The sequence below is a fragment of the Mustela nigripes genome, chromosome 5, assembly GCF_022355385.1.
Source record: "Mustela nigripes isolate SB6536 chromosome 5, MUSNIG.SB6536, whole genome shotgun sequence".
In the NCBI taxonomy this organism is placed as follows: Eukaryota; Metazoa; Chordata; class Mammalia; order Carnivora; family Mustelidae; genus Mustela; species Mustela nigripes.
Window position 1 is genome coordinate 128682763 of NC_081561.1, and position 13035 is coordinate 128695797.

Below are 13035 nucleotides of genomic sequence, written 5' to 3' on the forward strand. Positions count from 1 at the left end.
GTTTTTGAGAGGTTGAACCCTGTATTCCTTTTGCCAAGTAGGAGCTGTTGTATATGAATGTACTATAGTGTGTTTATCCATTCTGTTAAACATTTTATTGGTTTCCAATTTTTGGAAAACATGAATAAAGCTGCTATGAACATTTGCATACAAGTGTTTTTGTGGCTTCTGGATGTATAGTGGTACCTTGTGTTAAATCTGTTTCTGTGAGTAATGAACATGTTCTCATAACTTTATCCAGCGTTAGTGGACTTCGAAAGTGCTTTGTCCATTTAAATTAGGTTGGCTGTTTTTGCACACAAGTTCCTTATTTAGTGTTCTGCAAATGTTTCCTAGTCTTCTGTCTCTTCATTTTCCTAATAGCGACTTGATGAGTAGATATTCTTAATCTCAAGTCTTGATTTACCAACATTTTTAATGGATCTTTTCCTGTCGATAAATCTACTTAGCCTCGCATAGTGGTAGTGGTGGTATTTTCTTGTGAAAGCCTCAATTTTTGACTTTCACATCTGTCATCCATCTCTGGTTTCTGTGTGTGCGGTGAGGTAGGGAATGAAATTTTGTTTTCACCCATGTGATTGTGCGGTTATTCTGGCACCATTTGTACTGTTTCCATTGAATTACTTTTGGTGCCTTTTAAATTCATTTGACCAGATCTTGACTGCTTTGACTATTTAATGATTACCTGTATTTCTGTGTAAATATTAAAACAAGCCTGTCAGGGTTGTTTGTTTTGGCAAGCTCTGCACCTGAGATGGGGCTTAAACTCACAACCCCCAAGATCATGAGTCCCATCTTCTACCAACTGGACTAGTCAAGTACCCTTCAGTTTCCATTATTAAAGAGCCTGGGTGGCACAGTCTCTTGAGCATCTGACTCTTGGTTTTGGCTCCGGTTGTAGTCTTGCAGTCTTTATAGGACCTTGCCGAGCTCTTAAAATAGGTGGTCAGAGCAGACCAGCTAAGGTGAGGTTGAGACACCTAGGGAGCAGAATTCGGGGAGGTACTCTTCAGCGTAGCGCAAGTAGGCATTTACGAGGGTACGTTGTGGGTGGTTGGGTGATGGACGTTGGGGAGGGTTTATGCTGTGGTGGTGAGTGCTGTAAAGCGTGTAAGCCTGACGATTCACAGACCTGTACCCCTGGGGCAAATAATTCATTATATGTTAATAAAAACAATTCTTAAAGGGGTACATCCTTTCTTTTCGGTCAACAAGGGTTTGGCTTGCATGAGTCTTACCCTAGTCTATTAAAGTCACCTACTTGTTTCAGTTTTAGGAAGGAAACCTTGCATACTCCATCAGGAATGTTTGCTGTTGGTTTGTATGTATAGAAACCTTTTCCAAAGTTTCCTGTTTATAGTTTGCTCATCTTCTCAGGAATGGGTGATGTATTTTATCAGACCTCCTCTCCCCCTTTCGGCACACATGAAATGATCCCGTCTTTATCTGTTCATATTCCTATTCTTGGGGGAGTTTAGTAATAGAACTCTAGGACGAAGCAGGCTCCCAAACACTTTGCCCAAGGTTTCACAAGTAGAAATAAGCATTCAGATTCACTTCCTCGCACCCCCTGCCTTTTTAAAAAGTAGGCTCTACACCCGATGTGGGGCTCAAACTCAACCTAGAAGTCGAGTCACTCTACTGACTGAACCAGCCAGGCACCCCTTCTGACACATTAATCACCGTGTGGTCTCAGCTAAGTCTTTTTAATAAAATGTTTCCTTTTCACAGCTGCCCTAAAAGTTGGGAATTCATTGAATTATTTAACTGTGTTTATCTACAACTGAGTTCCCCGCCCTTAATAGCACATTTGCCTATTTAGTGGTCATCTTTAGCATTTGGTAGTAAGAAGTTGAGGTGACCCCTGGAAGTTAAAGCATTCATTAACACTTTAATGTCCTTGACCCCGTTCTCTGAAGTAGTTTCCTGGTACCTCCTCAACTGTCTGACCAGCCTGATCATTTTGCAGGGACTCAAAGCCTGCAAAACGAGGTGAAATATGAAATCTTAACACTGGCAAGGCTTTCTGAAAATAACACTAATTTGATGATGGTAGTCTGAATAATAGTTCCTAAGGAGAATAATCTGACAGTCTGTTTTCAGTTTTGAGGAAATTTTTCAAAATGTGTTCATAGTCCTACAAAATTACATGTAAAAACAACCTGGATGTCAAGAACTAGAGTGCTGGGTTGTTCATTTGGACATGTCTATGTGACTTTTTTTTTTATAAAGATTTTATTTATTTGATAGAGATCACAATTAGGCAGAGGGGGAGGGGGAAGGGAGCAGGCTCCCCGCTGAGCAGAGAGGCTCCCGCTGAGATCATGACCTGAGCCGAGGGCAGAGGCTTAACCCACTGAGCCACCCACGTGCCCCTGTGTTAAATTTTCTAAGGGGCACCTGGATGGCTCAGTTAAGCATCTGTCTTGGTTTCGGCTCAGGTAGTGATCTCAGGGTCATGAGATAGATGGGCTCACTAGGGAGTCTGCTTGGGATTCTCTCCCTCTGTCCCTCCCACCTGCTCATTCTTGAAATAAATCTTTAAATAAAAATATGTTCACTGTACAAGTAAAACTGATGTTCAGCCAAAAATTCAGAGTATGAATTAAAAGCTGGCTGTAATGCTAGATGCTGAGAATATGCAAATGAATGAACCATCATCCTCCTCTGCCCTCTTGAGGGTCTCATTCTCATAGAGGAAGTAGATGCATAAACAGGTATGCAAGAGCATAGAACAGAGTCTGCCTCATCCCTGGGAAGGTTGGGGAAGATTTAGTAGAAATCTTGTCTTTTTCCCAGTTGTGGGTATTACCAAAAAGCAAGGACAGATCATTCAGAGAGAGAAGGTGAATTGGTCTAGAAATCGCAATAATCTGCGTGGAGAGGCTGAATGGGCAGAGGAGGGGAGGTGGTTGAGATGGTGATGAATGCTGTGGTAATAAACCCAGATTTCCTCTCCGCCCCGGCCCACCCCTCCGCCCCCCCGCAATCCCCTGCTCCCAGGACCAACACATTAATTTCCCTAACTTCCCAGGAGTATCGGCTACTGACAGCTCACACCTGAGCCCTCTCAAACACCTCTATGAGGAGCATATTTGGAGAAGCAATGTGGGTGGGGAAAATTTTAAAGATAATTCTTGAAGGAGCTTCAAAATGGATGGCAGAAGATGAGTCTGGATTTCCAGAGATGAGTTAGCCCCTGCAGGAGATGAGGTAACTGGGACAGCTAACATGGTGCAGTCCAGCAACGGAAAATGGAAGGAGATGCGGAGTTGTCTGGCCTGGTTTATTGACAAGGGAAGGGAAGAGGATTGGGCTAGAAGAGAGTAAGTTTGCTTTTGGATATGTTGAGGTTAATGAGCCAAAAGGTGGATAAAGAATTTATCCCAAATCCCCAAAGGAAAAAAAAAAAAAATCCAAATTTGCTATCAGTACTTTGATAAAAAATGTCTAACCTATTCTCCCAAATTTTAACATTGGTGATTTAAAAATTGTATCACACAAGCAAAAACTGCCTGTATGGGCCTGGTTAGATAATACATTGAAACACATTGAAGCTATCAAAACTCATGAATATTGGCATGTCTGGGTGGTAAATATGAATAACAACAAAAAGCATTCCTGCTGGTGCTGTTGGTCACCAATTTCCCTGAGCCTCCAACCAGAATCCGCCCTGTGCGGGGATAGTGTGAATCAGAGTCTCCCACCGAGCAGTGCAGCGCTAGGAAGGCTGCGGAAATGAGGATGCTGGACTTCAGCCTGGCGCAGAGATGGAATGGAGGCCAAGGTCACAGTAAGACTAGGTGCAAAGACGGGCCACTGGCGTTCACACTTTCAAAATCACAAGGCTGGACTGATGCAGGAATTGGCATTTTTCTAGAAGCATCAGAGGTAAAGGGTCCTCTAGAACAGTGTTTCAGATTTTTTACTTAAAGGACTATTTCCAAATTCTCACAGCCTGAAGACTGTACACTGTAAAAAGCCAAATGCAATGAAATGGATTTTTAAAAGATACAGTGTGATTGAAAAAAAAGTTACTGGGATGTCCGGGTGGCTCACTCAGTTAAGCATCTGCCTTTGGTTTGGGTCATGGTCCTAGGGTTGTGGGATTGACTCCCACATCAGGATCTTTGCTCAGCGGGGAGTCTGCTATTTTCCCTGCTTGTGTTCTCTTTCTCTCTCTCTGAAAATAAACAAAATCTTAAAAAATCATTCGCCTGACGATCAATCTGCCATGTAGTTCTAAAAACTCGAAATGCTTGCCCTCAGTTTCTGTATGGGGTCATAAGCTGGTAACAGTTTGGGGCTGACAGCAGTCAGCAAACATTTGGTAGCACTGATCTAGCTAGAGCTTTATGTACTTCTGAACGTGAAAACTGGAGTGGGACGGGGAAACCTAACGAGGGTCACCATGCTGCCCTGATAAGGAAGAATTCAAATGGTCTTTGGGGACAAGGGCCACCCCCACGACACAACTCATTCATTAGGTTCATTCAAAAAAAAACATTGAACATTTCATTCAAAAAAAAAAAAAAAACAAAGCATGGTATTGCCTGTCCTGAGAAAATGAACTCTACACTAAAGGCAGAATAATTCTGGGTAATTTTTAGAATTTATGAGACATTTGTAAAACAATATTAAAATATGTATAAAATACAACGCTCACTTCCTAGAAGAACAAAAAGGTCTTACAGCCAAAAAGTGGATCATCCCACGTCAAATAATCATTATCATTGTTAATATAGTGGGAGGCAAGATTTGTTCAAGGACAATTGTAGAACTTGAAGCAATTGCTTCACAATTCAACCTTTCTTGCACCTGATCAAGAAACCCCTAATCTGGGAGCTAACTGTTCTACACCCTGGAAGGAAATTTGATCCAGTTCTTAACAAATTCTTACAAATTACCAGGTCTTAACATTGTTTAAAGTAGGCTCCCCGGGGGCACCTGGGTGGCTCATTCGTTAAGCGTCTGCCTTTGGCTCTGGTCATGATCCCAAGGCCCTGGGATTGAGCCCCACATCGGGCTCCCTGCTCTGCAGGAAACCTGCTTTCCCTCTCCCACTCTCCCTTCTTGTGTTCCCTCTCTCACTGTGTCTCTCTCTGTCAAATAAATAGAATCTTCAAGAAACAAACAAACAAAAAGTAGTCTCCCACCTAATGTGGGACTTGAACTCAGGATCCTGAAATCAACAGTCTCATGCTTTACTAACTGAGCCAGTCAAGTGTCCCTTAACATTGACTCTCCTTTTTAAAATGCTACATTTTGGGTTCCTGGGTGGCTTGGTGGGTTAAGCCTCTGTCTTTGGCTCAGGTCATGATCTCAGGGTCCTGGGATCGAGCCCAGCATCTGGCTCTCTGCTCAGCGGGGAGTCTGCTCCTCCCCCCCACCCCCCACCCCCGCTCTCTGCATGCCTCTCTGCCTACTTGCGATTTCTCTGTGTGTGTGTCAAATAAATAAATAAAATCTTTAAAAATAAATAAAAATGGCTACATTTTGAGGCCCTTGGTTGGCTCAGTTTACCGACTGACTTGATTTCTACTCAAGCCATTAACCTCAGGGTCATGAGATCGAGACTTCACGGGGCACTGCTCAAAGTCGGCCCGAAATACTCATCCTCTGCTTCCACCCTTCCACCTGCTCCCGCATGTGCTCTCTTGAAAATAAAATCTTTTAAAAAAACACTACATTGTCACTAAATTTGTGATGTACTAATCATTGGTCATCATTAAAAAGCTATCAAGTTTCATCAGTAATCAAAAGGAAGTCTTTAATTCCATTCAAAAGAATGAGCCAGACACTGGGACTGAGGGCCTGTTAAGTACAGTACGGGAGGCCATCGGTGAAGAGAATTTTGCTTCCTGAAGCTTGTTGTCAAGATTCATTAAATCACTACTAAATGTTTTTTAGGAGAGCATGTGAATTATCTTGGTGGTATTTCTAAATTGTTTTTAGCTATGTGGTAAAGTCTGAAGGTTCTGCCAGGTCTTGTCTGCCTCAAAACATCTTCCCCTCTGGCTGCCCTGGGGCCACCGACAGTTGTCACTATTAGTATAAAACTCTTAAGTCAGCATCTTCACATATAGCCCCCACGGAAATCAGTCCATAAATATTTACTGAACAGAAGCCGAAGACACAGAGGGAATGAAGAATATAAAACCCTCTGCTCAGAACCTTCCAGTACTTCCCCATTTCAAGCTAAACTTATTACAGTGGTTTATAGGGACTTTTAAGATCTGTCCCCTTCCTTCCTCCTCCTTTTTTTTTTTTTTTTGCGAGTCAGTAAAGTGTCTGCCTTTGGCTCAGGCCATGATACTGGGGTCCTGGGATCAAGCCCCTACTGGGCACCATTCTCAGTGGGGAGTCTGCTTCTCCCTCAGCCTCTCCCCACCCCCACTCTCTCTCAAATAAAATCTTTTTTATTAATTTTTTTAAAGATTTTATTTATTTGACAGAGAGAGAGCACAGGCAGGCAGAGAGAGAGAGTGGGAGGTGAGCAGAGAGCCCAATGTGGGGCTCCATCCCAGGACCCTGAGATCATGACCTGAGCCGAAGGCAGAGGCTTAACCCACTGAGCCACCCAGGTGCCCCAAAAAAACTTTTTAAAAAGAGATTTATTCATTCTAGAGGGAGTGGGGGAGGGGCAGAGGGAGAGAGAAACTCAGGCAGGCTCTGCGCTGCACTGAAGGTGGAGTCAGCACGGGGCTCCATCTCCTCACCCCCGATCAGATGTGAGCCGAAACCAAGTCAGGAGAGAACACAGGCAGCAACCTTTGTGACCTTGGGGGCAGCAACGTTTTGCTAGACACGTCTCCAGAGGCAAAAAAAGCAAAGGCAAAAATGAACTATTGGGACTTCATCAAGATAAAAAGCTTTTGCACAGCAACGGAAACAGCAAAACCAAAAGACAGTCCACAGGATGGGAGAGGATATTTGCAAATGTCTTATCAGATAAAGGGCTGGTATCGAAAATCTATAAAGAACTTGCAAATTCAACATCCAAAAGACAAATGATACAGTTCAAGAAAATGGGCAGAAGACACGAACAGACATTTCTGCAGAGAAGACATCCAAACGGCCAACAGACACATGAAAAAGTGCTCAGCATCACTCAGCATCAGGGAAATACAAGTCAAAACCACAGTGAGATGCCACCTCGCACCAGTCAGAACGGCTAAAATTAACCAGTCAGGAAACAACAGATGTAAGGATGTGGAGAAAGGGGAACCCTCCTACACTGTTGGTGGGAATGCAAGCTGGTGCGGCCACTCCAGAAAAGAGTACAGAAGTTCCTCAAGAAGTTGAAAATAAGGATGCCTGGGTGACTCAGTCGGTTAAGCAACTGCCTTTGGCTCAGGTCATGATCCCAGGGTCCTGGTGTAGGGTCCTCATCAGGCTCCTTGCTCAGCAGGGAGCCTGCTTGTCCCTCTGCCTGTCCTTTCCCTGCTTGTGCAAGCAGGTGCGTGCTCACTCTCTCTCTCTCCGACAAATAAATAAAATCTTAAAGAGAAGTTGAAAATAAAGCTATCCTACATTCCAGCAATGGCACTAACAGGGATTTACCCTAAAGATACAAATGTAGTGATCCGAAGGGGCACCTGCACCCCAATGTTTATAGCAGCAATGTCCACAGTAGCCAAACTGTGGAAAGACTCTACATGTCCATCGACAGATGGATGGATAGAGAAGATATGGTGTGTGTGTGTGCACACACACAGTGGAATACTCCTACTCAGCCATTTAAAAAAAAAAAGAAATCTTGCCATTTGCAATGACAGGGATGGAGCTAGAGGGTATTATGCTAAGCAACATGAGTCAACCAGAGAAAGACAGTTATCGTATGACTTCATTCATGTGGAATTTAAGAAACAAAAAGAGGATCATAGGGGCAGGGAGGGAAAAATTAAAAAAAGATGAAATCAGTGAGGGAGACAAACCATAAGAGACTCAATGGGGAAACAAACACGGTTGCTGGAGAGGAGGTTGGGGGGATGGGGTAACTGGGTGATGGACATTAAGGAGAGCGCGTGATGTAATCAGCGCTGGGTATTATATAAGACTGATGAATCACTGAACTCGACCACTGAAACTAATAATACATAATATGTTAGTTAATGGAATATAAATTTAAATATATATATATATATGCATATATATATATATATATATATATATATATATATATATATATACAAAAAAAAAGAAGAAACCAAGAGTCAGACACTCAGCTGACTGTGCCACCCAGGTCTTCCCCTTTCCTCCTCTTTGCCCTCATCTGCTTTCCCCTTGCTCACCCCTGTCCAGGAACATTGACTCCTCAATTTTTCTAGAACATACCAGGCATGATTCTGTCTCTGAAACTTTGCACCAACTGTGCCCTGGAATGATCTTTCTTTAGATACTTCCATAGGTCACTCCCTCACCAACCAAAGTTTTTGTTTAAAGAGCTCAATGTCAGGTGCCTGGGTGGCTCAGTGGGTTAAGCCGCTACCTTCTGCTCAGGTCATGATCTCAGGGTCCTGGGATCCAGTCCCGCATCGGGCTCTCTGCTCAGCAGGGAGCCTGCTTCCCTCTTTCTCTCTCTCTACCTACTTGTGATCTCTCTCTGTGAAATAAATAAATAAAATCTTTCCAAAAAATTTTAAAAATAAATAAATAAATAAATAAATAGCTCAATGTTAAATTTTGTAAGAATAGGAAACACCCTATTTTTCTATTTCGTTTTAGTTTTAAATAATCTCTACCCCTGACATGAGGCTCAAACTCATGATCCCGAGATCAAGAGTCGAATCCTCTACTGACTAAGTCAGCCAGGTGCCCCTGAACATCCTATTTTATTTTATTTTTATTTTCTAAAAGATTTATTTGTTTGTTTGATAGAGAGAGCACAAGCAGGGGGATAGAGGCCGAGGGAGAGAAAAAGAAGGGTCCCCACTGAGCAGAGAGCCTGAAGTGGGGCTCGATCCCACGACCCTGCATGGCCTGAGCTGAAAGCAGATGCTTTAACTGACTAAGCCACCATGGTGCCCCATGAACAACCTATTTTAAATTACGACCTGGCCCCAAAACAATCTTAAAGTTCCTTAATTTTTTTTTTTTAAAGATTTTATTTATTTGACAGACAGAGATCACAAGTAGGCAGAGAGGCAGGCAGAGAGAGGGGGGAAGCAGGCTCTCTACAGAGCAAAGAGCCTGATGTGGGGCTGGATCCAAGGACCCTGGGATCATGACCCGAGCTGAAGGCAGAGGCATTATCCCACTGAGCCACCCAGACACCCCATTTTTTTTTAAGATTTTATTTTTAAGTAATCTCTACACCCAACACGGGGCTTGAATTTACAACCCCAAGATCAAGAGTCATATGCTCTACCAACTGAGCCAGGCACGCACCCTGTTCCTTAATCTTTATTCATTTTTTCCATTAGATGCTAAGTAATTTATCACATTTATTGTCCAGATGCTCCCACTAGAATGTAAGTTTTGAGGGCAGAGTAATATGTCTGTTTTTTTTTATTTCCAGAGCATGGAGGCCAGCTTCCAAGATGGCCCCTGACTGTTCTCACACTGATAGCGCTGACTTAAGCAGCCAATGGAATGGTATAGAAATTATCAAGTGTGATCTCAAAAGAAAGGTTTTTTTTGTTTTGTTTTGTTTTTTAAGATTTTATTTATCTGACAGAGATCACAAGTAGGGAGAGGCAAGCAGAGAGAGGGGGAGAAACAGGTTTCCTTCTAAGCAGGGAGCCCCATGTGGGGCTCAATTCCAGGATCCTGAGATCATGACCTAAGCCAAAGGCAGAGGCTTAACCCACTGAGCCACCCAGGCGCCCCAAAAGAAAGGTTTTAAATGGCATCTTGGAAAGAAATCCTCTAGGCCCATAAAGCCTTCGGATGACTGCTCCTGGCCAACATCTGTTCCGCAAGTTCATGACAGCATAACCCAGAACCAGTTAAGGGGCTCCCAAATTTCAAATTTATTTAAACTGTGAGAGAAAGTTTACTGTTTTAAACTGCTAAATTTGGGGGTAGTTACCTCGTAAGAAATAGCTAATGTACCAAGGATCTAGAACAAATGCCTGGTGGGGCTCCTGGGTGGCTCAGTGGGTTAAAGCCTCTGCCTTCGGCTCAGGTCATGATCTCATGGTTCTGAGATCAAGCCCCGCATCCGGCTCTCTGCTCAGCAGGGAGCCTGCTTCCCCCTCTCTGTGTGCCTGCCTCTCTGCCTTCTTGTGATCTCTGTCTATCAAATAAATAAATAAAATCTTAAAAAAGAAAAGAAAAAAAAAGAACAAATGCCTGGCACATAGTAGCCATTTAATAAATATTTGAGGAAGGAACAAAACTGCCAGAAATAACCTGACTTTCATCAGTATTAGGATTATTGCCACTTAGCAGAAAGCAGTGTAATAGGACACTTAATTTTTTTAAAAGATTCTACTTTTAAGTAAGCTCTACACCCAAGGTGGGGCTCCAGAGATCAAGAGCTATGCTCCACCCACTAAGCGAGCCAGAAGCCCCTCTGATTCTATGCTTGAAATGAGTAAATTGTATGACATGTGAGTTATATCTCAAAGCTGTATTTTTTAAAAAGCCTGGAGTTTTGGAGAGAATGTGTAGCAGCTGGAACTCCCATACACGGGTGGTGGGTATAAACACTTTGAGAAAGTTTGTCCGTTACTTAAAAAGTTCAGAATACACCTACCATAGGAATCAGCTACTCCATTCTTCTGTATTTCAACAAGAAAAGAGAAAGCATATGTTCATATAAAGACTCATACTTGAGTCTTCGTGGGAAGCATGTGACTCTTGATCTGGGGGGGCCATGAGTTCAAACCCCACGTAGAGCTAACTCAAAAAAAAAAAAAAAAAGACTCATATATGAATATTTACAATAGCCTTATTTTTAACAGTCAAAATCTGGAAACAACCCAAATGCTCATCAATAGGTAAATGAATGAATCAATTGGGGCGTATTCATACAACAGAATACTACTGAGCAGTAACATGGAATAAACTGATTTGAGGGGTGTGGTTGGGAGGCTGGTGAAGTTAGAGAGGGTAAGAGAATCTTGCAGTGAAAAAACTCTTGTGGTGGTGGATACATGAACCTACATGTAATCAAGCTGTGTAGAACTAAAAACACTCAAAGGACAGTAAGATGCATGCATTACATCATGTCTGTATCCTGGCTGTGATACTATACAGGAGTTTTTTGGTGTGTTTTTTTCCATTCGTTTTTTATTTTCCTTAAAGTAAGTTCTAGACCTAATGTGAGGCTTGAACTCACTTTCTTTTTTTTTTTTTTTTAAGATTTTATTTATTTATTTGAGAAAGATCACAAGTAGGCAGAGAGGCAGGCAGAGAGGGGGAAGCAGGCTCCCTGCTGAGCAGAGAGTCCATGAGGGGCTTGATCCTATTGGGTCCATGGTCAAAGGAGCGAGACTGATAAAAAGCGAACGTCAAGCAAAGCTTTATTTCCCGCCAAGCATCGGGAATCAGACTGACCGGCGGGGCGGTCTCTTAAAAAGAGGCGACGGCTCCCTGCCTTACCGACTAACTTCTAAAGGACAAGGGCCATATGGTTGGGCCTGGCCACACACAGGTGGCCAATGAGATTGTAACACACAGAGAAAGCTGCACAGTCGTGCTAGGTCACACACGGGTGGCCAATTGAATTACAATTCACCCCAAAGTAGCTATTTGAACTAGCCTATCACCTTGGTCAGAATTGGCCCCCGAAAGGCACCCAAAGGGCGGGGCCCATATCCTTGGTAGCTAGGGGGACAGTATGCGCCCCCACTGACTGGATACCTCCACCTGGCCTGACCTACCCTTGTATTTGGGCTCTGTTGCCTGGGACTGGTTTCCAGCACTTGTTTTTAAGTAAGTCCCCTGGTGGGGGGGGCAGTTTAAGTTTTACTGCATAAACAACAAAATCACTGTTTAACCGGATGTCATCGCTTGGCTAAATAGGCCCTTACAATCCCAGGACCCTGGGATCATGACTTCAGCCGAAGGCAGAGGCTTTAACCCACTGAGCCGCCCAGGCACCCCTTGAACTCACTTTTTGACCCTAAGAGCCAGAGGCACATCCTTTACCAACTTAGCCAGCCAGGCTCCCCGGTTACACTATAATTTTACAAGATGTTACCACTAGAGGAAACATTGTAAAAGGCACATAATATCTCTCTGTATAATTTCTTAAAACCACATGTGGACCTATAATCACAAATTTTAATTAAAAAAAATTGGTACATATAACAGGTGCTCTCTAAATAACTATGCTGAGTGTAAGAAGCAGGAAAAGAGTACCTGTTATCTTACTCCGTTTGTATAAAATTCTAGAAAATGCAAACCACTCTAGAGAGAAAGCAGATAAATGGTTGCTCAGGGAAGGGAGAGGGTCTGGAAGGGCAGGAAGTAAGGATAATAAAAGAGCCGGAGGAAATTCTTAAGAGGTGATGCGTTTGTTCCTTATCTTGACTGTGGTGGTAGCAGTACGAACCCATACCAAACTTTATCAGATTGAACCATTGGAGTATGGGCAATTTATTGTATGTCAGCTATAGCACAACAAAGATGTTAAAACCGTGAAAGTTATATCTGCAACAAAACTACATTTTCTAGGGGCGCCTGGGTGGCTCAGTGGGTTAAAGGCTCTACCTTCAGCTCAGGTCATGATCTCAGGGTCCTGGGATGGAGCCCCATATCCGCTCAGCTGGGTGCCTGCTCCTCCCTCCCCGCCCCGCCCCCAGCCGCCTGCCTCTCTTTCTGCTTGTGATCTCTGTCTGTCAAATAAATAAATAAAAATTTAAAAAAAAATCCTCAGGATTTGTGGAAATCTTAAGGCAACGGCCATTAAAAAACACACACACACACACATTTTCTAATCACGATTTCATCAGATTGGCTATCCTACTTCTGTGAAAGATTAAGGGGTTTGATGATCCAAATTTTGGTGAAGACTGAGTGGATCCTTTCAGATTCAGATGTAAAGTCGGGTATAAGCGGTCCTGTCAGGGTTAGTTCTACAAG